Genomic DNA, 24,981 nt, shown 5'->3' with positions numbered 1-24,981 from the left:
CAATTACAATTACAAAGTCAATTATATGAACTCAATTACAATTTACTGTAATTATAATTACGACAGCAACATATTTTTAGAATAATTACAATTATGCCATTATCGTAATTAATTATCAATTACACAATTACAGATATAATTGACCCCAACCCTGGCACTTGTACTTTTTTGAGAATATTTCTAAATCAGTAATTTTACTTGTACTTAAATATATTTTAAAAGATGTAAAGTAATTAATTACACCCAAACTTTACTGAGTAAATTATTATTATTTTTGTTTTAAAATGATCAATAGACATTGTGAAACTACAAAAAATGACAGGAATCAAATGCATCACATCATAGTGACCAATGAAACGTAATTTCTCAGTTTTAGAGTTCATAAATGTAGCTATACTTCGAGCCTGAGAACGTTTTTTTTCTTATTTTTTATTTTGAATTTAATTAATTTATGTTTTTTTATTTTTGAAAGAATTTTACATTTTGATAAACCTTTTATTTTTATTTCCATTTGTTATTTATGTTGGGAAAAACTACAAATCACATAAGTGCTGAATTACAGTTTGTTTTTATTAACAAAACTATTCACTATTTAATCATATAAACATTCCACTGCAGTTCAAAATTAAAAGTCAAAACGATGGAGCGGATGGGCATAAAGAGAAACGACTGTAATAAAGAATGTGTAATTTACATGGTTCCGTGAAATAAACTGCAGATTAACTCAGTTTGTCCCTTTTTGCATCCCAATTGCAAAGCTTTGTCCACAGTCTAAAGTTGGGGGTCACACTGATTTCCATGAATCTCACTCTAAAAACAGCCACCAGACTCTCATTAGGACCCCAAGTTGGAGAACATGAATAATGTAGTACACTTGGAACACTGGCCAGCGTCTCTACGTTCACTGTGTTTGATCTTGTCAGTTTTAGCTCACATTCCTGCATTCCTTCTGCAGTGTTTAACTAATCAAGTTCCCCTGTATGTTCACAGTGGTCTCACAGGCGGTCCGAGGCATTTGATGGGTGTAAAATACCCAAATTTGTAAAAGATTATCCACCCAATTCGTGTACACTGCTTATCTGGTTTTTGATATTTCTCTTTTGGTTTTAAGTCAGTAAAACAAAAATAACCACGCCGTTTGTTATTCTGATTTGCTTTTAAAACAGAATAACCAAAGAACGAACGGTACACGGATTTCACCCAAACCACTAATGCTCTAACACTTGGAATGGGTAGAATAGCTAATGAGAAGCCAGCCCTGGTTTTCATAAACATTTTTTTTTACCAAATGTTTTTTTCAAAGCCCAGCGGAAAAACAGCTTCCCCTTATGTTCATCTCATTACCAGAACGTCTAAAAAACATCAACAAGAACTTTGAAGCTCTCGGCTCTCCTGTGAGCCAGAAGGCACAGAGGTGAGAAGGGGCACATGAAAAGATACATGAAACCAAAAACTACAGATCTTCTTTGCATTCCACAAACTAAGGCAACAAAAACATTCCTAATATTTACGTTATATCAGTGGTTCTCAAACCGCTGGGCGCACCCTCTGGGACAGCAACGTCAAGAGGGTCGTGGGTTGACCTGCGACAGTCCGTCTGGCTGTGATGGGTGGTTCCCCATTGTCCATCCTTTTGATAAATATATGTCCTCAGAACAAAGTAATTTAAAAAAAATGAAGGGAAAATTACATTTTACAGTGTCTTTTGAATGGAAACAAAAATTAAATTTTTCAATTGCATTTCCTTTTTTAATTATCCAGGTTCAATTACAATTAAATTATGATAATTACAATAACCGACATATTTTCCAATTACAAATAAATTACAAATTTTATTTTTTTATTTTTTTATTTTCATAGTAATTACAACTACAAAGTCAATTATCTTAACTCAATTATAAGTCAAATACAGATTTTTTAAATTACATTTAAGATTATAATTATGCCATAATTGTAATTAATTATCAATTACGTGATTACAATTACAATTATAATTGACCCCAACCCTGCCCTGAAGCCAGTGCAGCTAACATCAAGCCATCATTTAACCAGCTTGATGACTTTAAAGCCTTTTCCCAGAAAAGGGGAAATAGACATGTCAAGCTTAGTGTTATTGAAGGTCAGAGTAGCCTACTTGCAATGAGGGGGAATCTTTCCCTTAAGTCATTTAGCTTTAATTTCCACATCTGATATCTGAAAGAACTGGTAGTGGGAGTGGGCTCATGGAAGAGGAATAAGCTCAACATTGACCAGATCTAAAAATAATCATTCTTAGATGTTAAGAGACCAAGGTTTGTTCTCCCAAGTCATTAGCTGAGACAGCCAGGATGGTGACTTTTGTTCCCTGAGAGCAGGAAGGTTGTCCCAAGGAATGGTGCACTTCCAGTTCTTCTTTCAATGTCATCTCAATGAGTTATGTCTCCTACAGATTACTCAAAAAAATATACACAGTATATATACAGTACATATACAGTATATATATATATATATATAATCCTAGGTTCCTCATGTGGGGAATGGTACCCCAGGGGTACGCAAATTGTCATAGGGGGTACTAGTACGAATGCTAGGCTAATGCTAGTTAATATTAATATTAAGCTAATGATAGGCTAATGCTATGTTGATGTTAATGCTAGTTAATGCTAATGCTAAGCTAATGTTAATTAATACTAGCTAATGCTTAGGTTAATACTAATGCTAGGCTAATACTATATTAATGCTAATGTTCAGTTAATGCTAATGCTAATGTTAATGCTAGGCTAAGGCCAATGTTAATTAATGCTATCTAATGCTAATATTAGCCTGATGTTATATTGATATTAATGCTAGGTTAATGTTAATGCTAGCTAATGCTAATGCTAGCAAATGCTAATGCTAGCAAATGCTAATGCTAGCAAATGCTAATGCTAGCAAATGCTAACGTTAATGTTAGGCTAATGTTAATGTTAAGTAATGCTAGCTAATGCTAGCTAATGCTAACAGTAATGCTAGCTTAATGCTAATGCAGTGTTTAATAATGCAGGCCAGCACCTACATCCTCACAATTTTCTTCAGGAAATGCAAATATTCTAGATACAGTATATATGATTCCTCTACAGGATAGATAAACTTCAGAGACATTTTTTTTTTTTACTGTAGGGCTACATTGTGTATGACAATACATTATTATGTTTTTTTTAAGTATGCGGGAGTAGGCTTTTGTTAAATGTCTGAATAGGTACGGGACTGTGAAAAGTTTGGGAACCACTGATATATAGTATTGATTTTAGTTGAGTTTATTTGAGCAACTCACATTCATAATTTTACCAAACACAAGATACATCATTAGACAGTAATGAAAGCTCAAAAAGAGTAGGCTGAAGCTAGAAAGTGTATAAGCGCCTACCCCATATTAAATCATCATTACAAACATACAAATAACAACATTGTGGTCATACCAGCCTGTCATTGCCCGATCCCGTTAGATCTCGGAAGCTAAGCACGTCTGGACCTGGTTAGTAGTTGGATGGGAGACCACTGAGAATTCCAGGTGCCACAGTGGGGTGGCAGTCACCCCAGTGGTATCTGTCATTGTGTCCTTGGGCAAGGCACTTCACCTACATTGCCTGGTATGAATGTAGTGTGTGAGTTAGTGTTGGTGGTGGTCGGAGGGGCCGATGGCGCACTATGGCAGCCTCGCTTCTGTCAGTCTGCCCCAGGGCAGCTGTGGCTACAATAGCAGTTTACCACCACTAAGTGGGGAGTGAAAGAATAATGCAATAATTCTGTAAAGCGACTTTGAGTGTCTATGATAAAGCGCTATATAAAACTGATGCATTATTAACATCAACAAGAGTAAAGAAGACTTTTTAGTACATTTTAACATCACACAGACTTATCACAAACTACACATATTGATACATACATTATATTGGTGTTTATGATATAGTATTTAGGGCTGTCACTTTAAGGTGTTAATTGTGAATAATTAAGTACAGGAAAAATCATCACGCTAAAAAAATAACGCCATAAATCGCTTTTTTTTTAGCACTCCAAACAGTGCGGAACCTTTCTTATTTCAAGAGTTCCCGGTATACCCATAATACTGATGCACATGCTACAATAACAAATCGGAGACTAGCTTCTCAGCTTCATTTGCAATAATTTTGGCTTTTAAAAACACCGGATGGAAAACTACAGCCTTGTGTGCAAATTGTGCAAGAAAGAAATTGCCTTATCACCAGAGCTTTTGTAGCCTCCGTTACCACCTCATTGTAGCGGCTAGCACGGACAGCTAGCACGGACACTCTGACGGTGCTAACCGCTACATGCTGCAAGTACACCTTGACTGACAAATTAACACACTCACTGGATAAATATTATCTGAAGGAGAGAAAAATCAAAAAGTTTGGTGTCAGAAATGTGTTCTTACTGTTTATGATGTGCTAACTTATAGCACTACATATGACATTTTATTTCAATTGCATTTTCTATTATTTGGAGATTGACAAAAGTACACAGCAAAATGACAGGTAGACTTTAGGAATATAATCTCAAATACAGAGAAATGTAAATGTTTACGCCTGTATCTGTTCTTGTCTGTTAAAATCAAACATTACCTAATGAAAACCATTTTGTTATATATCAATAGGGATGTAACAATTCGTTCAACTCCCGATACGGTTCGATTCACGATACTGGGTTCACTATACGATTCTCTCACGATTTATTTTCCAAAATGAGACTGTCAAATGATGACTGAAAAATATTCCTTCATTTTTTGGGGGGGAAAAAATAGAAAATAGTGTTATTTTTCTTTTATTTTTAATTGTCAAAAGAATCCCTTGATAAACTATTCAAAACAATGCAATTTAACTAAAAATAAATCTTGAATGAAATAAATAAAGGAATAATACAAATGAAGAAGAAGCTTATTAATTTAAATTCTGGTTCTATAGTAAACAATGCAAAACTGCATAATAGTGCTTTTTCTTTTTAAAAGTGCAACTGAAAATGTATTTTGTGCCTTAACAATTGGACTTTAAAAAAAAAAAAAAACCATCATTGCACGGATTTAGGTCAGATATTTGTTTGGACCAGCAGAGGGCGCTGGTAACCCAGTGGTCGGTTGGCATGCAGCTAATCCAGCAGTGAAGAAGAGATGCTATGCTAGCAGACAGCTAATAGAAAAACGTGACTTTTACAGATATTCACATAATATTACAAATATTCTTTCGGTGCTAAAGGGGTAAGGAATAATTTATTAACATGTAACATTAACATGTAAGAGTAGAAGGCGGCCAGAAAGAAAATAGTAGCGGATTCCGCCCGCCGGTACACTGCTGGACAAGAGAAGAGATAAATATATATATAGCACCCCCTGCTGTTTAAAAAAAGTACTGCGATTCAATTTTCAAGGTATCGATGTCAATCGTGATAACTATGAATCAATTTTTAACTGCCTTACGATTAATTGTTACATCCCTATATATTGTTTTGATCTGCCACAATAATGTCATTTAAATGAAAATACCTCAAGTTGAGGGTGTTTCTCATCAAATTTCAGATACGATTAAAAACGAGATTAACTAGATTCATTAATTACAGAGCATGAGTAATTAATCGTACAATTTTCTTATGCTCTCGACAGCACTAATAGCTTTTATATTAATTCCAAATAATACAGGGTTACCTACAGTTAAAAAAGAGCTATAATCCAATGTTATTTGCATATTTCTCCAACTATAGTCAGGATTGTTTAAGGTCTGGACTCAGACCTCAAACAATCCTGACCATAGTTCCGGCATTTCCTGTGCGCATTCGTCTGCCAAATGCCGGTAGTTCCGTCACTGCTGGACCCGTCCTTGGAACTGTCGGACCCGTATCCTTCTAGCTATAGTTCCGTCAGTTTTATTTTAGCCTAACTCTAACCCTATCCTTAAACCAGGAAATACCCTAAAATGTTTCTTTTTTCGTATATGTATTTTTAAAGGTGAATTAGCCGTGCTAAATATGTTAAAATGAAAAAAAAAAAAAATGTCAGAAGTGGGATTTGAACCCACACCAGCGGAAGGAAGAATTACGCTTATGGAGAAACGGTCCAGCAGTGACGGAACTGCGCATGCGCACAGGAAGTGCTGGAACTATATTCAGGTTTGTCTGAGGTCTGGGTCCAGAACTATTGACACTTCGTATAATGTATTTTGAATATCTGCAGACTCGGAGCACTTTTCAGGTTTTCATCAAAACCGTTCCATAAGTTGACACCTTTTTGTGTGATAGATTGATTTTTCAGTGTAGTATGAGCATACTGTACCTTCACAATAAATGATCCCTTAGGCAGTATCTCCCCTTTCTATTAGCAAACTTTTGTTGACTGTTTATTGGAAGTTGGTCATTTCTGGCCTTATACTGTATATTAATAACAAATATTTTATTTTTATCAAGTTGTCAAGTTTTAGAGCGTTAGATTTTAAGAATAGTGAGTTGGTATGGTCCCTATAGTCTACATTGTGCACAATATGAATATAAAATTTGCAGATGACTGCTATAGGTACTGCCCCAGACCTCTACGCAATAGTTGATATAAGATAGAATTATAGAACAATGCAAGATGAAGAGAGCTTTTAGGTTCAGCAAATATCTACACCTACCCATTATACTGTAACAGAAGTGGGCAACTTCCACACAGCGGGGGCCACAAAAATGTGTTTGTTTGATCGAAGGGCCACATTATCAATATTCATGTCAGCATTTAGAATCATGACCGATTTGAGAAATAACACAGGAAACAACAAATAGTTTTTATAGTATTTTTGTGTGCTTTTTGTGCATTTCTGTTGTCCTTTTGTGTATTTTTCCTGTAAAATATATGGTTTTTGGAGTCACATTGTGTATTTGTGTTTTTTGGGGTAAAGTTTGTGTATTTCTGTTTTTGTTTTGCTTGTTTGTTAGTACTGTGTGTTTGCAGAGTTATTCTCTTATCTTTTTGTCTACTTTTGTTTTCATTTTCTGTAATTTGGTATATTATTTTGAGTCATTTTGTGTATTTTTGTTGTTGTTTTGTGTTATTTGGCATAATCTTGTGTATTGCTGTAGTCGTTTTGTTCATTTTTGTAGTAGTTTTTGGAGTAGTAGTGGAGTTTTTTGAGTATTTTCTGTTTTTCTTGTCTTTTACTGTATTTTCCTGCAATGTTTTCATTCTTTGTATTTTTTTTTTATGTATTCTTGCTTTTGTTTTATGTATTTTTCTGTTATTTTGTATATTTACTTTGGGGGTCGCATAAAGTTAGACTGAGGGCTGTATGCCTGCATTATAGCAACATTTTTGTCTTCTTTACAGCGAATACTATTTATTTGTGATCTCCAGCTAACATTGTGGCTGAGGATCACACAGATAAATGTATACTCTAACTCTGTCAATGTAGATATTATCAATTCTGATTTGCATTTGTACATCAGTATTACGCTTACCATATAACACAACTTTTTTGTTTTCAATATGTTTAGCGACAACTCATTTCATCGTATACAAAAATATAAATAAAAAGTGAATATGTTTTCCTCCGCAAGGACTGATTAAGACAGAAACTATCAAGTGACTTTAGTGATTATTATCTGAGCAGACTCCCCATTGGATGACAAGCAGCATCTTTAACTTAAAGATAAGAGCCACAGAGATATTATCAATGCCCCTGTGAAAGTAAGGATGAGAAAGTTCAGCAGAATTACCAAGTGCTCATCGAAGAATATGCCATTACAGTAAACAAGAACAGTTAATTCGTTGCCGGAAGATGATCAAAGTGGATTAAGCTGATAAAAACTGATTTTAAGGTGCTGTGGCAGAGGGTAGAGCACATGAGCCAAAATGTTTGGGGCTTAATAAGTCAGCCCGGCTCCTCCTTAAAGCACACTGGGATGTTTGATACACAGTCACTCATCCGGCCCCTCTGACAGCGACGAAGGTAGAAAGTTTGGGGCTAAAAAAAATTATATACATGACAACGGCTTTTCATCATGTGTTGTACCAGCTCCCAGTTAGTCGCTGTTAGCTCAGGACCCAGAGGAGCTTCTGTATCTCTACGATAAACTCATCTGGCATGATTTATTAACTAGTGAATCACACTCTGCTGCTCGCACTCTTTAACGCAGACACACGCACACAACTTTTGTGGAGCAGTAAGCCTTTCCACAGGGACAGTCAAAGTCATTAGCACCTCCAAACTTTCTTCATGCTAATTTTTGCTTTGATATACGGGGTAGCTCATTTAAGACACAGTTCAGACGCACGCAGCTAATGTTAGAAAAACTTTCCAAAGCCCAAACTACTTCTCGTCACTGCCGCATACGAGGGCTCGCCAAAAATTGAGCAAATGTCATTAAAACCATCGTCAAAGTTTGAAATCCTGATTTCTTTACTTTCAACTCATCAGTCTTTGCGACAAAGTCTCTACACGGGCTGTAATGACCTTGTAGAGGTTAGGCTAAAGGCAGCTGTCTTATCACAACGGCACTAACCGGGTCTCAAGCGGTCCATCGAGTGCACTGCTGGCACTGGACTGCAAAAAGAATGCTGGCATCATTTCATTCTATGAGCCTCCATCTGCCACAACTCTGACCAAGGGGCTTCTTCTTATTTTAGACCATCTATTCACATCCATGTCTGCTCATACAGAGCCCCACCGGCCCATCACCCTGTCCCATTTACCCCTCATATCTCGTCTTCAAAAGCAAAACTTACACTCCCAAGGCGTAGCGGACTGAACTCTATGAAGTAGAATGGAAACATCCGTGTCCTTCTACAAACTTTGTCAGGTGCGGGATGGTTGGCTCTGCTCTAATGAATAGAGAAGCTGCTTTGAGCATTTAAATAAAGTGCTGATTAAAAGATAGTCCCTAATTCTGTGTACCCTTCATTCGTTATTCCATTTTAAAACAGCAACGTTTTTATGTTTTAAAATTAAAAATTGTTCTGTTTGTGAGATATTTGGATAAATACGGGGAAATTAGAGTGAGAGCTGAAGTCCGCTGCACCTGATTTCCCTCCACAGGTCCTGGACAAGGTCTCCTCACACAAAAGGACTGATTAGGATTTATTTCAGCAGTTTTTTGGTCCTGCGACTGTTTTCATTCAGTCTGCATATGTTTTAGCTCATAAAAAGCTGCTCATGTTTATGTTTCATTTTGCAGTGTTATAGTCCAAATAGTATACAAATAAACAGGTGACTATCGACTTCTACAATTTGACACTTTTGCAAAAAAACAAATACACAGCTTTTTTGAGGGCAGTAAATATATTTATTTTGCACGTTATAACACCATAGTACCGTGAGCCAATAACGGCAGCTGTCAACAGACACGGAAGTTGATCACAAGAAACAAGGAGCACCAATAGATTCATTACACTACCTCTGGTTCCTTTAATCACATATCATGTGCATGTTTTACGTAACATCCATTCTTTGGTTTTGATTTGTTCATGTATTAATAACGTTTCAATTCACCAGTTCATCAGTAATGTGACTTATTTTTCCTTTTTTGTCCAGGAGTAAAAGTCCGTCTGTGGATCCCCTCTGTGTGGTAAGATTAAAACATGAAGCTCTAGTCATAAATCCCCTTAAATATCCAAATATTACACAAATAGAACAAGATTTAATTTTAAAACAGAAAAAGCTTATTATCTGGTTTTTGAGTTTTTTGTATTTCTGTTTTGGTTTTAAGTCAGTAAAACAAAATACCACACTGTTTATTTGTTATTTTGATTAGGTTTTAAAACGGAATAACAAAAGAACGAAGGGTACACGGATTCCCCTGATATTTATTAATCAACATATAAAGGCATTTCACATGTCGTTGCATACTTTTAATGATGTTATTGTGATTCAAATCTACTCAGCTTTGGATTTACAGTCGAGCAAATACTCAGCTATGAAACATGAACATTCATTAAGTTGCATGATGATAAGTAAACCTTAGCGACTGATCACATAAACTGTGTGTAATTATATCTTCTGTCCTCTCCCTATGCCGACGCTGGTATTCAGTGTTATTTACACGTCCAAACGCTAAAACTACTGCTTGCATTCTGCCCATGTGCAGTGTTGCCACATACAGATACTCCATTACACTCAAAAATGGACGAAAAACTCTTTAAAAAAAAAAGAACCCCACCAATTTAAATGTATTGCTATTCTAATACAATTACTTTTTAATCATGTTGTAGATTGATGTGACGACATCACATTTGTATTAGATTTATTAAAACCCTACGAGACATAACAAACACAATAAATGAGTGCTTCTCAACTTCTGTTGGGACACAAAAGTACTAACACTGTCCGATTTTTTTTAACTTATCACGCAAAAGTTTCTATTTCTTTTGACCCTCTGTGATACTATGGATTAAATCAAGTATAAACTGCTCCAAAAATTTTACTACATCCTTTTCAAAACCTCAATAAAGGTTGGGGGCCTCTTATTGGGGTGAAGGCAAGACCAGTTGAGAACATTTGCATTAGATAATGTTTGCATGACACATCAAGGATTATCTCTATTGCTAGTTATTTAAATGTGTTATAAATGCTTGTCCTGCTAAAAGAACTTAAAAGTATCATATTAAAAAAAAAAACTTAATGAGGACACAGACAGACAGGTGCATACTTTAACTTTAAATGTTGCTTCTCTAACTACGGGCTGTTACCTGCAATCTTTGAGCCAAGTCAAGTAGGGAAGAATTCAAATCTCTACAATGGGATAAACGTTCACAGTGGTACAACCTAAGTACTCCTAAGGCCACGACTGCACGGAGCTGTAGAACTTTGGAAATAAACTGGTGTGACGGTAGTTATACCCAACTCCTGAGTTATTATACATTTAGAAATAGGGCTGAGCGCTATATCGAGATTCAAGACATATCGAGTTTTCCATTTTGGTGATATGGAAAATTACAATATTGCCGATATTGATATATATACAGTATATATCAATATATAACTGTTTGTTTTGTATTAAAAAACTTGTTTCACAAGTCGCTGCTTTCGTTACTTCTCAGAACAGCATGAAAAGCACATTTAGATGGATTTCTGAGACCACACTACAGAATTCACTCACACGTGCTGCCTCTTACAGTAGTCTGTAAGTTTAAGAAACACTGGTCCAGTGTTTCTTAAACTTTCGTGGCTCAAGTATCCCCTTTCTCTTATTTCTGAATCCAAGTACCCTCCTTTGTCTGACTACAACGTTTTGCTTAGAAAACTTTTTGAAAAAAAATATAGAGCATAATGATGGAATGAACTTGTGATAAGACACAATTTAAATATTCTAATTTTGTAAAAAAAAAAAGTGGAAAAAAAACAGTATTTAGTGCAGTGGTTCCCAACCTTTTTTGGATCGTGACCCCATTTTGATATCAAGAATTTCTGGCGACCCCAAAGACTTTTTTTTTTTCAAGAATTAGTTTTTCATCATGTTTGAGCTCAGATATTTTTTTATTGCATTTTAGTTGAACTACCGGTAGATTAGCAAAGTGAAAGTATAGAAATACATTTGTTTAAGAGTGAGTTATTTTAAATTTTTTTAAAGAATTTTCAGAAATTTCAGGTAACTCTACATGAAGACCCGACTCCAAGGTTGAATAGATGTATTTCTATAGTTTTTATCAGTTCCGGTTATCTCACACCTGGGGTGGGACCAAGACTGAGTCCTTATTTTTTCATTTTCCACTGTCTCTCTCTCTCAAGTACCCCTGCATTGCCATCGCATACCCCCATTTGAGAACCACTGGTCTGGTCTGTTAGAGGAATAATTGTGCAAATTGGTCCAGAAGCATGAAATTTGGCATAGTTGCAGTTTTTGAAGTGCTGATTAAAATCTGGGTGGGGCCGGAGCCAATTCTCAATGGGGTCGCCATATTGGACAAAATGGTGCCCACCCAAAAACAGGTTTTTCTGTTACTCGCCAATCAAAAGTCACATAATCAAAATGAAAAACACATTTCTAAGGTTCTGGACATCAGGGATTCTAAATATGCTGCCTACTTGACAGTAACCAAAAATGTCTGTTATTTTACGACATAGAAGCCTGACATCCCAGATCAAGATAACCTTAATTGATCAACCCTATCAACTGTTTGTTAATAAATGTGCTTTTGTGGCAAATTTAACCCTGAATTGTCTTTCTGGTCAGACTTCATTTGAATTAAAATTATCATGATTTATGTTGTATATTGCCATTTTGAGAAAAAAACATCCATACATGAGCTTTTGTCCATATCGCCCAGCGCTATTTGGAAAGCATATGTGATTAAAATATTTAGTACAGTATAAAAAGTTATAATAAGTTAAAATACATTGTTTATATTTATGGTGTTCATTTCTTTCCTTTGCGTTTTACTTGTTCCCCGTGCCTCACATGGATTTCTCAATAAGTTGGGGCATAACATCCTAGGTAAATGTGAATGGTTTTGTGTTTCGAGATGAGTCCCCAGAGGGCACATTACCGCTCAGACTGTCAGATAGGAATCTAACAGGGTTCAGATTAATAAATCATACGCCCAAACTCACTACTCCTCAGTCACTTTTTTGTGTTGTCTCTAACACCCTAATTCCCAACAGGCTGGGCACAGAGAAGCATGCAAGACCTGTGCTGCTCAGGAGAAGAGAAGCAAAACAGGCGTTGTAAGCCTCTGTGGGCCAGGCGTCTCCGCTCAAAGCCTCCCTGATTCTGTCCTATCAAAGCAGGTTGCGAGACCTTGCTGGAGCTCTCTGGTATAGTCCCTCGCAACGCACACTTAGCGGCCTCTGGGAAAAGCACTCCAGGTTCTCATTGACTTGCATGAAGGCTGACTTTAGTTCTCACGCTGGAGTATTTGAAAGACTGATGAGCTGCTATTGATCTGTTGCTGGATATGCTGTTTCTCATGTACAAAGAAGATTATTTATAAAATGGCAAGAAAGGGATTTGACCAATTATCTTGACTGGTTATTATTCCAGTAAGCCTGGAGGAAATGATTTGAGCATGCTTTTTTACCAGGAGTGCTTAACAATACCAGAAAAAGAACGTTAGTAAGGTAGACTGCAAGTGCCAAGAATACGTACAATGCCGTTTGCTTTCAAGGACATTGAAGATCCCTAGGTAGTTTCTGAAGGTGGAATATTATTAACCCCGGTGGCACGCCCCATTCATTTCTTTATATTTCACCAACAGAACCGTCAAACCATTATACTATAACATTTCTTTGAAAGCTAATTTGACTTGGGGAAAATCGTTCTCTGTAAGGTCAAAACAAAAGCCAAAACAATGGCGGAAATGGGGCGTTTTAAAAATAACTTGACAGGAGAGGAAACTTCGAAACCGTAGCCATTCTTTTTTTTCTAGGGCAGTCTGTACCAACTCGCCATGACTAGACGTTTGTCTAAGAAATAAAGATACAACACACTTTTAAGACACAAATACAGACGAGAATTTAGTGATATAAAACTTTTCTAAAAGCCTACTTTATGGGAATAAAATATATAAACAAAAAAACTGATGCAATGTCATAACAATTACTACACATCCTCTGGTAATTATTCTTGTCGATAAAACAAGCCCCGCAGGCCCTTGTTTCCCTCTGCAGTTTCCTTTTTCTCTTTGACCGTGGTGCGTTTAGTCTGGTTACTCAGGGGAAGGTCTGTAATTGCCTCTGGTTTTTTTTTCCAGTAGCAAACTGGTTTCCTGTCCAGTTTGCACCTAAAGACAGCTAGAATATTCTGCTTGTGACCCTGTACATGTCGAGAATGAATACACTAAAGTAAAACTTGGTAACCTGAAGATCCAAGCCTTTGTTCCTGTTGCAAACTACGGAAGTGTTTTGCTTTCTGTAAAAATTGCACTGGTAGTTCAGAGTTTACAAAAACTTTTTGTAAAACACAATGTTTGGCCCAATTGTTCAAAGTGGCACTTAATGAGGGGAGAAGATTGCGTTTACTCCAGCTTTCAGTTAGCATTTGGCTGCGTGTTAGCATTTGTACTAGTGAGTTGTTCAAAGAACTGGTTACGAATTTAAACTCTACATTACTGCGTTTACTGAGAAGAGCAGAAACGTAATTGAAATGAGCTGTTTAGATGTCCGCTAACTGCTATCTGCTCCAAAAGCTAACCAGACAATATGTTAGCATGAATAGAACATGAGATTGGATCGCAAATTTGAATGATAACATTTTGTTATGGGAGCGTTTTTTAACATTGAACAAAGCCATCACACCCTCTTTGGTACTTTCAAGTTATTTCAACTGTTATCTCCGGTGCTCTGTCCAGGGTGTACCCCATATGCGGAATTTGCCCCCCCCCCGTGTTCAAAATTTTCATTACAGTTTTCGAAAAATTGATTTGAAAATAAAAAAAATCTTAAGGTAATATATAACATATTTTAAGTTCCATAAATCACAGTGACTGTACAAAATATATTTGAATTAATGTATTGGTTTTTTTTTTTTTAAAAAAAAAAAAACAAGTTATTTTTGGTGCTTGAGTCATGTGACTTATTGGTTCTTCTTTTGTTGTGCAATTCTTCTTCACAATGTAAATGGTGAAGTGACACTGCACCCAGCAGTTCATGTATAGTACTGCAGCAAAAAAAGAAGCAGAAAGCCGCCGCCGGCCTGATTTTATCATGAATTTACAATGTTAATCTAAAAATGAAGATTTTTAACGACACAATCAGCCTCACAGAAATAAAAAAAAGTAAGAAGAAATCGGGGCGGAGCTACTTTCTTCTTCTAAATAGGATGTTACATTTTATTTCTTGAGAGCAGTTTCACTGTGTTTTAGACTAAATGCTGGGATTCATTGGAATTTTTAATGTCTTGGGAAGATTTTGAAACCAATTTTAATGGAATATATAGATTCAGTAAGACCAGGCATTGCTTTAAAGGTGAAGAGTGCTGGCTTGTTTGTGTCACTATTTTTTTCCAAGTTTGACAAAATAATTAACTGTTTGCTGTGATGGTTGGACGGTGGACGCTAAGGGGTTAAACGACGGGTTGATGCAAATTTTTGTAATCAACATTATCAATTATGGTACTATTCATTTTTGTATTATTGTACAATATATGTTACACACATTGTGGTTGGCGCAAATTTCAATATTTAATTCTATTTTTTCTTTTGCCCGCCTGCAAGAATCTCCAACTCTGCCTATGGTGTACCCCCACCTAACGGCCAATGAGAACTGGAGATAGGCACCAGCAGACCACCGTGACCCTAAAAAAGGAGCAAGCTGGTTAGAAAATAGATGGATGGATATTCAGTGCAATAACCATGCTGTTAAACATTTACACTTTTGTCTATATTTTTGCAAATAATCTGTCTTTTTTTTGTCAGAAGGATACATATTTATTTCAAACCAAACATATATAACCAGGGCCAAAACCCTTGCCAATATGAAATAAAAATACGTTTTTAATGTTCTCAACAGAGATTGGGAAGGGGAAAAAAATCTTTAAGTGAGAACACATATCAGTTCATTTAAGTCATAGTGGTTATGATTTGTTAACTTGATTTGCTCTTGGCGGATGTTCAGGAAACGACTGCAGAAGAGAAGAATGTCACAGATACTAAGGGTGAGCAAGTGCACTTTTACTCTTGTCTTTTCTGAATAAAACATGGCAGTATGACAATACCACTACCCGTCGTAACACTAGACTTGGGAGATTCCCTATAATTAACCCTGGGTGAGCTCCAGCCCAGGTAGTGCATCGAGGGAAGGCCCACTGCCTGCCAGACAAGCTGCCAGGAAGCATCCTGGACATGATCCTGTACTGGAGACACTTTGACACTCTCTGCTGCATACACAGTGGGTTTAATGGGGCTTCAGCCAACAATCCCATCTGTGAAAATCATTATTAGATCACTGTTAAAGACTCAAACAAGACCCCCTTTGCTGGAACTTTACCCTGCCAATATTATTCTAAGCCGTCGGTTAGGCTAGATCAAGGGTTGCCAAACTGGGGTACGTGTACCCCAAGGGGTCACAGGACCACATTGCAAGGGGTACTTGGAAATATTTAACAATTAATTTGAAAAATAATCGGGAAAATGTTCCTAGTTTCTTTATAAGGTTTTTTTTTTTTTTTTTTACAAATTCACCAAAACTAACAGTACTATTGGTCAATAAAATATGTATATTTTCTTGTAATTTATTGAAACAGGATTATTTTATGCTTTAGATGCCATTTTATCACACTTCTGACAATAGGAGACAATAATTAGCTACATTTTACAAAGCAGACCGTATTTATTTACTATTGAAGTAATCACAGAAAAGATGCATGGTATTTTGTTTTAATCATTTCCATTTTAGGTTACACTCATTATTTTGAATTTGTAGACGGGGACAAAAAATATTGGGAATCACTAGGTCTGATAGATCATGATTTTTTAAAATGCTGAGAAAAATTAGGGATGTCCCGATACAACTTTTCATTTCCGATATGATACCGATATTGCAGCCTTGCGTAACGGCTGATACCGATATTGATCCGATATCAAAAAAGGCTTGATTAAGTGATGTCACTCAAACAGAGAACAATAGTCAGCAACAGTAGGTATGAGAAAAACTGACCCATTTATTATTAACCAATTGGTTACATAAATGTTTACCTTCAACATAATAATATCTACAGTATCCTACAATTTAATAACATAAATAAAAAATGCATTGGGAATATTTTTTTTTTAAAAAAAATCGGTAAATCCGGAAATTTGAATCCAATATTCGATATTTGTTTTCAGGCTAATATCGAACTGATATCCGTCATCGATATCGGTTCGGGACACCCCTAAGAAAAATTCCATCCCGAATTTGATATGAATATGAAGAACCTAAAAATACAAAGAAAATGTTTAATTTGCAACATATTAAATGTTAAATGCTATGAGGTTTCACTGCAGTTCTCCAAAGAGTTGTTAAATATTTCCACAGCATTCAAAAGTGCTGAGCGTTATTGCACATCAGCACTACCCTAAAAGGGCCCGTAAGAGCTCCGACATTGTAGGTATCATCTCAAGGGTTGTTAGAAAAAAAAAAAGAAACTATAAGCCTCTCATTGTTTGCAGTTTGACCAGGTGCTTGGCACATAAAGGCTCCACATTCATCTGGAAAGACTGCGACGTACGCACTCACAAATACCTGGAAAATACGTTTAACAAGCCACAATTCTGACAACTTCACGCATGTTTATTAGTAAAGATATTTCTTGTTTACCAAGTGTAACTCTACTCCGTTCTAGCTCATGAATGCTTGTCTTCCCAAATATATCTAAATGATAAAAATGCTCCCCCAGCTCAGGTATTTTTCTACCCCACAATGAATAATAAATTGGGGTTAACCATGTCAATGTGAAAAAAAGACTAGAAATCAATGAATATTCAATTTATCTGCAAATGAAATATGGAGAAAGCAGGCGTTTTTCTATTAAATTAAATTAAGTGTTACCTTGTAGCTGCACAACAACAAATGAGGCACGTCCCTTCACGTCCCTGCTTTCAGCTGTAATTTACTTTCAAAATGATTGATTCAGGAGCGGATGACTGCAGAGGGACGGTGTGTGTTTTAGTAACACACAATGGCTTTAAACACAGTTAAATACTTCTCGTAGAATAATTAAATCACAAGTGTTGTGAGGAAAACTAAGGTTAAAAACAAAATTACACGCTGTCACAAAGTGTAGATTTATTACAAGCCTCCTTAATGGTAATGAGTTAAAACAGGAGTGATTTATTTTACTGAGTGAGCTTGTTTATCACAGCACTACATTGTTTAATAAAGTAGTTTTACATTGCAAATATAAATCAATCTCACTGTAATTTAACGTCATTAGACTTTCAGTTATGAGCTGTCACCAGATAACAGAACTATGTAAATACATGATATTAGGGATGTAACGATTCACTCAACTCCCAATACGATTCGATTCACGATACTGAGTTCACGATACGATTCTCTCACAATTTATTTTAAAAAATGGGACTGTAGACAAATGATGTCTGAAAAATATTCCTTTATTTTTTTGGGGAATACTTTAGAAAATACTGTACTATTTTCCTTTTATTTTTCATTGTCAAAAGAATCCCTTGATAAACTATTCAAAACATTGCAATTTAACTAAAAATAAATCTTGAATGAAATAAATGAAGGAATAATACAAATGAAGAAGAAGAATTTAAATTCTGGTTCTATAGTAAACAATGCAAAACAACATGAATCGATTATTAACTGCCTTACGATTAATCGTTACATCCCTACATGATATATAATAATAATGTAACTCAACCTAACACAAACACTTGAGTTAAAGGGCCCATGTTACGTTAAACTGACTTTTCTGTGCTTTAAACATCATAAAAGTACTATTAGGGCTTCATACACATGCCCAAAGTGTTTTGTCATTGATTCCCTCAATCGTTATTTAGAGGGTGATTTGCTCCTTTCTTACTGCAGGGTGAGCCCAAACACCTCGATCCAATTTGATGACGCGTTCCCACTTTGAAGACAAATTTGACGCGGCACTGAGCTGGAGAAGCCGCGCCTCCAGGAAGCTCTCTGCCGTGATTGACATGTAAACAGACATGTCCACGAAGGTGAGCATTTCAGCATCCTTCGCGCAGTGCTATGTATGTAATTTCTACAGTCTATGTATGTACCGGGGAACGCCCCGCCCCCACGCTCTGTCTCGTGTTTATAAAGCAGCATGAGCTTGGCTACAGAGTGGGTGGGAGGAGGGCGGGCCGTCCTCTGGCCCTACTTCACCGTGTGGGGAGGAGGAAGTCAGTGTCCGGACTATAGACACGCCCACTCATGAATATGCATAAGTAGGATGCAAATCAGCCTGTTTGTGTAGAGTTGCTCAGAAAGTGACTTTTCAGAGGCTAAAACTTTGGAAAACAGACGAGTTTGGGAAAATAAACCTCAAATACTATGTTTTTGGGATTCTTAGAACAAATGGAGATAAGTGAAAAATAGCATGATATGGGACCTTTAAGCATCAACAAGCTGTTAAACACTCAGTAAGCTCCAAACAGTGATACACAATTAGACTTGTTTTATCATTAGAGTGATTTATAATTTAACCTACAGTGTAGAAATCCACCAAAATGCAAGAATCATAATCTGTGTGAATGCATTTCCACACCAACCCATAAAGAACCTTCAGAGTAAGATGCAAATTTTATGATTTTTCCTTTTTTTTTAGCTTAATTTTGAATTCAGTTTTCTCGACTTTCAATCAATTTGTTCTTCAAAGGAATACAGAAGAAGGGACTTTACATTTTTGTTGCTAAATCTCAGAAAGGCAGAAATCATCCACTTGTTCATTAAATCCAGCTCACAGACTGTCTGACACTCTGAAAATGGGTCCTCCTATCTAAATAACTATCAAGAAACGTCAAAATTGAGATTCCAGACATACCGCTGATTGAAAAGTTGGGATGTAATTTGACTTTCCATTAAATACAGACTAGCAAAAAAATAATTTTACCATCTGGAAATTTGAACCTGGGCTGGCGTTAAGGATCAAGTAATATCCAAATGTATCGCACGGGTCAAAACAAGCGTGTGCTGCGCAAATCAGCTGGGCACAAAATAGCCTTCTGTTCCCACTGTCACCTCCTGATACCTTCACGCTCACTGAATATACCTGGGAGGGAGGCAGAGAGGAGGGGGTGAGCCAGAAACCAGGGCTGGGGCTGAGGAGCTGGGATAAATTAGCCAAACCACTTAGGTGATTTCAACTAAAATTAGCCGTGCTGCCTGTGGGCTCCATCAATTCTGAACTTGCACAAACTGACAAGCATGGGAGAACTTTCCCCCCTTTGGCCTTGCTATCTTCAAAATCACTCTGTCTGGATTTTTTTCTCTACGCCTTAAACCCTATTCTTTACTTTCCCTACACTTACGACGATTGAAAGTATTATATAAATTTGGGCTGTTGTGTGAAAATGGATTAGGGCTGGGCAATATATCGTGATTCAAGATATATCCAGTTTTGTATTTTGACGATATAGAAAATGACAATATCACATATCGATATATATCTATATTTTTTTGTACTCGTTTTGATTTATACAATCACTCATTGTACAAATCACATCATACAATATTATTGTATATTTCATAGCTTATTTTGTATTAAAATACTTGTTTTAGGAGTCTCTGATTTCACTACTTCTCAGAACTGCATAAAAAGTACAGTTAGATGGATTTCTGAGTGTGTTCTAACCCAGACCTCACTCACATGTGCTGTCCCCTATAGGAGAAAAAGCCAAAATCGGCACATATTGTGCAGCTCTTCGTAAATAAATCTGCCTGTGTGACATTTTTCATCAGCAACAATAACCCAGATCTGTCTTTGTGGTTAGACTTTAAAGAGTTAAAAATATCAAGATTCATATCTTATATCCACATTTTGAGAAAAAATATCAAGATATGAGTTTTGTTCCCTATCGCCCAGCCCTATGATGAATTATTCTTACCTACTGTATATATTATATCAGAATTGTCAGTTTCAGACAAATGCTATTGCTAGGCTAATGATAATGCTCGGTTAAAGCTACTACTAGGTCAATGTAAATGTGAGGCTAATGCTAATACTAGGTTAATGCTATTTCTATGCTAATGTTAATGATGCTAGGTTAATGCTATTTCTAGATAATGCTAATGCTAGCTAATGCCAATGATAAGCTAATGCAGGGTGACGCGGACCAGCATCTGCATCCTCAATATTCTAGTTATTATTATTATTATATCATTCCTCTACAGGATAGGTAAATTTCTACACTGTATATGACATTACATCGTTATGTTTTTTAAGTGTGCAGGAGTAGGGGGTACATATGGCTTCAGGTTCAATGTCTGAAGGGGTACATGACTGTGAAAAGTTTGGGAACCACTGCTTTAGACAAAGACACATCACACCTCAGAATAACCTTTTGTCTTACTTGTAAATCACTCCTGTACTCACCAGTGTGTATAAAGTCAATCACACATTTTAAAGGGAATCTTGATCGCACAATTAATTGCTCAGTGTAGTTGAAGCTGCAGGGTGAACGGTGCCTTTCATTACTAATCAGACAGAAGCTCTTCAGCACCAAGACGGCTGGCATGTTCGAACAGAGCACAGAAGCATAAAACACAAACGCACACGCACACGCACACACACACACACACACACACACACACACACACACACACACACACACACACACACACACACACAGGCACAAATAAAAACAAAACCAAAACCTGCCTTTAAAACGATACCGTTTTGACTCACACAGACACAGGTTTGTAGAGTCTTGCCCACGTCTACAGGGCAAAGAAAGACAAAGACAAGGAGTAAAAACTGCTTGGCTCAAGCAGCCATGCAGACTAAATTGACCTATTCCTTAATCGCTTTTAATGAAGACAATGTGAGCCCCCAGTGCCGCTGAGACTCCTGAGCACTGCCAGCGCCGACATGCCCTGCCGCAAACTGGCTGCCGCACAAACAAAGCAGACGCAGCAAATTTGAAATTTGAATTATGAATTTTTAAATCATCATCACAGATTACCTTTCCCCCAGCAGACTTTTCATAATTTGTTCAATTATGGAGGAACAGTGCCTCAATTAAAACGTCATATCCAAATAAATCTAATTTGTGGTGACTGCCAGAGACAACCGGCTGGCAACAGATCTCTATAATGGGAATAAATTAAGATTGTATGTTTCTTACAAAGGATTTTTCTGAGACAATTAAAGAAAAGCATTTTCAAACATCAAACTGAAGTCACATCTTTTTCTGAGTTTTTCCAAAACAGTCTGTCTATTCATCCCTGCAGTAGGTCCCATTACAGGGCAAAATCAACTAGCTATTTACTGCATGTTGTACATGGGTGCACAACAATATATCTTCACTTAAAACAATAGTTCCAAGATATCACTAGGTGCTCAAGCAAGATGAGTTACAACCTTATTTCCTGACAATGTATCACCTTTTTTTCTGAATTAAATAACCATCAATGATCACGCCCACTTCTTTACTTTCCTTTATGTTGTCATCATCCATCTCTCTCTGCTTTCCCTCCACTTTCCGGACCCTCACAACAGTTCCCCTGTGCTTACCCTAATGATACACATAGCAGCACGTGAGCAGTCATGCTACTGGTTTGACTGTATTAAATTAAGATCCTGCCTGTTGATTTATTAGATCTGGGTTTATCCTGATCAGTAATGATATTATAGTTGAGTGTGAGTTGCATGCCAAAAGTTTTCGCTTTGCACTTGGGGATGTTGTTTTAATAATGATAATGCATCTGATTATATGTAGCTTTATCATAGACACTCAAAGTGTTTTACAGAATTAAGGGATTATTCTTTCACTCCGCACTTAGTGGTGGTAAGCTACTATTGTAGCCACAGCTGCCCTGGGGCAGACTGACGGAAGCGAGGCTGCCATAGTGCGCCATCGGACCCTCCGACCACCACCAACACTCACTCACACACTACATTGATACTAAGCAATGTGGGTGAAGTGCCTTGCCTAAGGACACAATGACCACTGGAGCGACTGCCACCCCACTGTGGCACCTGGAATTATCAGTGGTCTCCCAGCCAACTACTAACCAGGCCCAGACCAGCTTCTGAGATCTAACGAGATCGGGCAATGACAGGCTGGTGTGGCAGGTTTATAACCTGATGCTCAGAACCTCCTTACAACACTCAGTTTTCCTTTGTTGTTTCACGTCTAATGTGGCTGTAATGATTTTCAAGTATTCAGTAATGCTAAGAAATGTCCCGGTCTCCTCTCCTGTTTACACGTACCGTGTCATGACGTGTATTTGCAGGAAAAGTGTTTCCATAGTGCTTTTGTGACACATTTTAATATTGAAACGTCTGATATTCCTCCTCATGAAAGCGTAAAAACTTTTTTGCGATATTTTAGTGTTTTTCGAAATCCAGGTGTTTACTATACCAATTTTTATTCTGCCATTTAGATTTTGCACTTTTCCAAGGGTAATGGAAACGTAGCTAATGATATCTGATAAAAGATCAAACTAATGTAGCTGGAGCTTAATGTTAAAGACCCTACCTTACAAAATGTTTAATTCTTAATAAAATGAAAGTAGAGCAAATGTCTGTTTTGACTTTTCAGAGTTTCTAAAAGGTATCAAAGGTGTCGAAAGTAAAGATACTTTCAGTGATGTGCCTTTTCCAGGTTGTTGAGTAAAATAACCTTGGCATTTCTAATATAGGAACCCATTTTAGTTCCACTTCCATTTTCTATAGGGCTAGAATTGGTTAAAAATGTAGGCAGACGAAAGGTTCTCAAGTCTTTTGGGAATGTCTCGTCTAGGACATGTCTGGGAATACGTGAACATTCCTTATTTGGTTTAACTAACAGCTTGTGCAAACCTATTGTTTTGATTTGACAAGGTGCTCCACTGAAACGTGTCAGCTCTTACATCAAATTTACCATTCTGACCTTCGCCCTAGTTTCAAGTATAGAAAAGGTATTGCCCCTGAAACCGAGTGGGAGAGGGCTAAAGACCAATGGCAAGATAGTTATAGAGAGGACACTTTGAAGGACAAGACCAACTTCCAATGCTGCAGAAGCTAGAAACGGGCTCATTTGGAGAAGAGGGCAGGAGGAACGAGGTCTTTCCGAGGTGAAAAGACAATGCATTAGGAAGAGGTGAGAAGACAAACAAGGGAAATAACAAGAAAATGTATCAAGTTTGTCAAAGGAGAATTTTTTGCCAGTGAAAAGCATCAGAATAGATCACAACCCAAGATGGGACAGGTTTTTTATAACCTTCTACTGTTGAGTATCGCTTCTAACTAACCACAATAAACAACCAGAAATCTACCAATCTAAACAAGAATACAAATGGAAAAGCCACCAAATTTGAAACACAATGGGTCATTTTATTTTATAGGCTTCTAATAGCTAGTGGTCGAATTGTGGAGGCAAAGTGTAGAAATTCCTTGAATGCAGTGTTTTCTGCCTTATCTAATAAAGTTATGTAAATTGTGGCAAATCGATAAACAATCTGATACACAAATATAGGAAAGGTTTTCCAGAATTCATTAATGAAACTCAACATGTGTTCATGCTTGTTCTACACCTACACAATAGATTCACAACTCACTATCAGAGGAAAAAACAAGAAACTAAGGCAAGTCTTTTTTGTCTTCTCTCGTTTCCCGCCTGTAAAAGTGTTGGAAGTTTCACCATTGCAACACTTTCTCCATATGCCTTTTGACATCATCAAAGGACTATTTTTACTTATTGGTAAATCATCAACTTTTATTTGAAAGTAAAACAAATGACAGACGTTCCAGCCCCTTGGCGCACCATCATGTGGGCAAGACAGCAAAGCCAGTTAGCCTGATGAATGCCCAGCCAAGGCAAGCTGGAGGGAAGTAAAAGACACTCCTCCTCAAACAGCCCGTCAGCTTTCAAAGCAACAGCCATTAGTGAGAGCTCATCAAGCGGGAGCAAGGGCCCGTCCGTTCCCCCGAAGGAACGGAGAAAATGATAGGCCACAATGCCTCTCCAGGAGGAGGAGGGGGGGGTGAATGGGGGGAGGAGGAGAGCACAACAGAGACAAGCCCTGGACCCAGTGGTGTTTCGGAGCAAAGTCAAGCCGTACGTCCCAGGCACACTCAATTCCCAGCCCAACTGTCACTCCTGGCACTCAATCGAGCCCCTTCAAGCACATAATCTGTGCTCGTATGGCTGTTAAACACCGCAGGCTCCACTACTTCACTCATTCCGTGCCATGGTATTGTTGTGTCTGCCATTTTCTACAATTGAGCCATTAAAAGATTTGGATGCAGAATCCTCTCTCAGCATATGGTATCTTGATCAGCAACAAGGAGCTAGGATAGTAGGAGACAAATTATTATTTGCATATCTGAAATCGATCAGGGGTGTAAAAACAACCCATGAAAGAAAATAAATACAATCCAAATAAGTTCAAAGAT

At 37.1% G+C, this 24,981-nt stretch overlaps 1 protein-coding gene and 1 pseudogene across 1 annotated transcript in view; one reads left to right on the top strand and one right to left on the bottom strand.

The window, feature by feature from the left end:
* Positions 1 to 24,981, bottom strand: part of roraa (RAR-related orphan receptor A, paralog a) — a 326,587-nt gene that overhangs the window by 276,830 nt on the left and 24,776 nt on the right. The window lies entirely within an intron of this gene.
* Positions 3,424 to 3,541, top strand: LOC114466235 (uncharacterized; annotated as a pseudogene).

Source organism: Gouania willdenowi, chromosome 6 (assembly GCF_900634775.1).
Source record: "Gouania willdenowi chromosome 6, fGouWil2.1, whole genome shotgun sequence".
Classification (NCBI taxonomy): domain Eukaryota; kingdom Metazoa; phylum Chordata; class Actinopteri; order Blenniiformes; family Gobiesocidae; genus Gouania; species Gouania willdenowi.
Note: the sequence above shows the minus strand (reverse complement) of the source record. Positions and strands in the feature narration are given on the sequence as shown.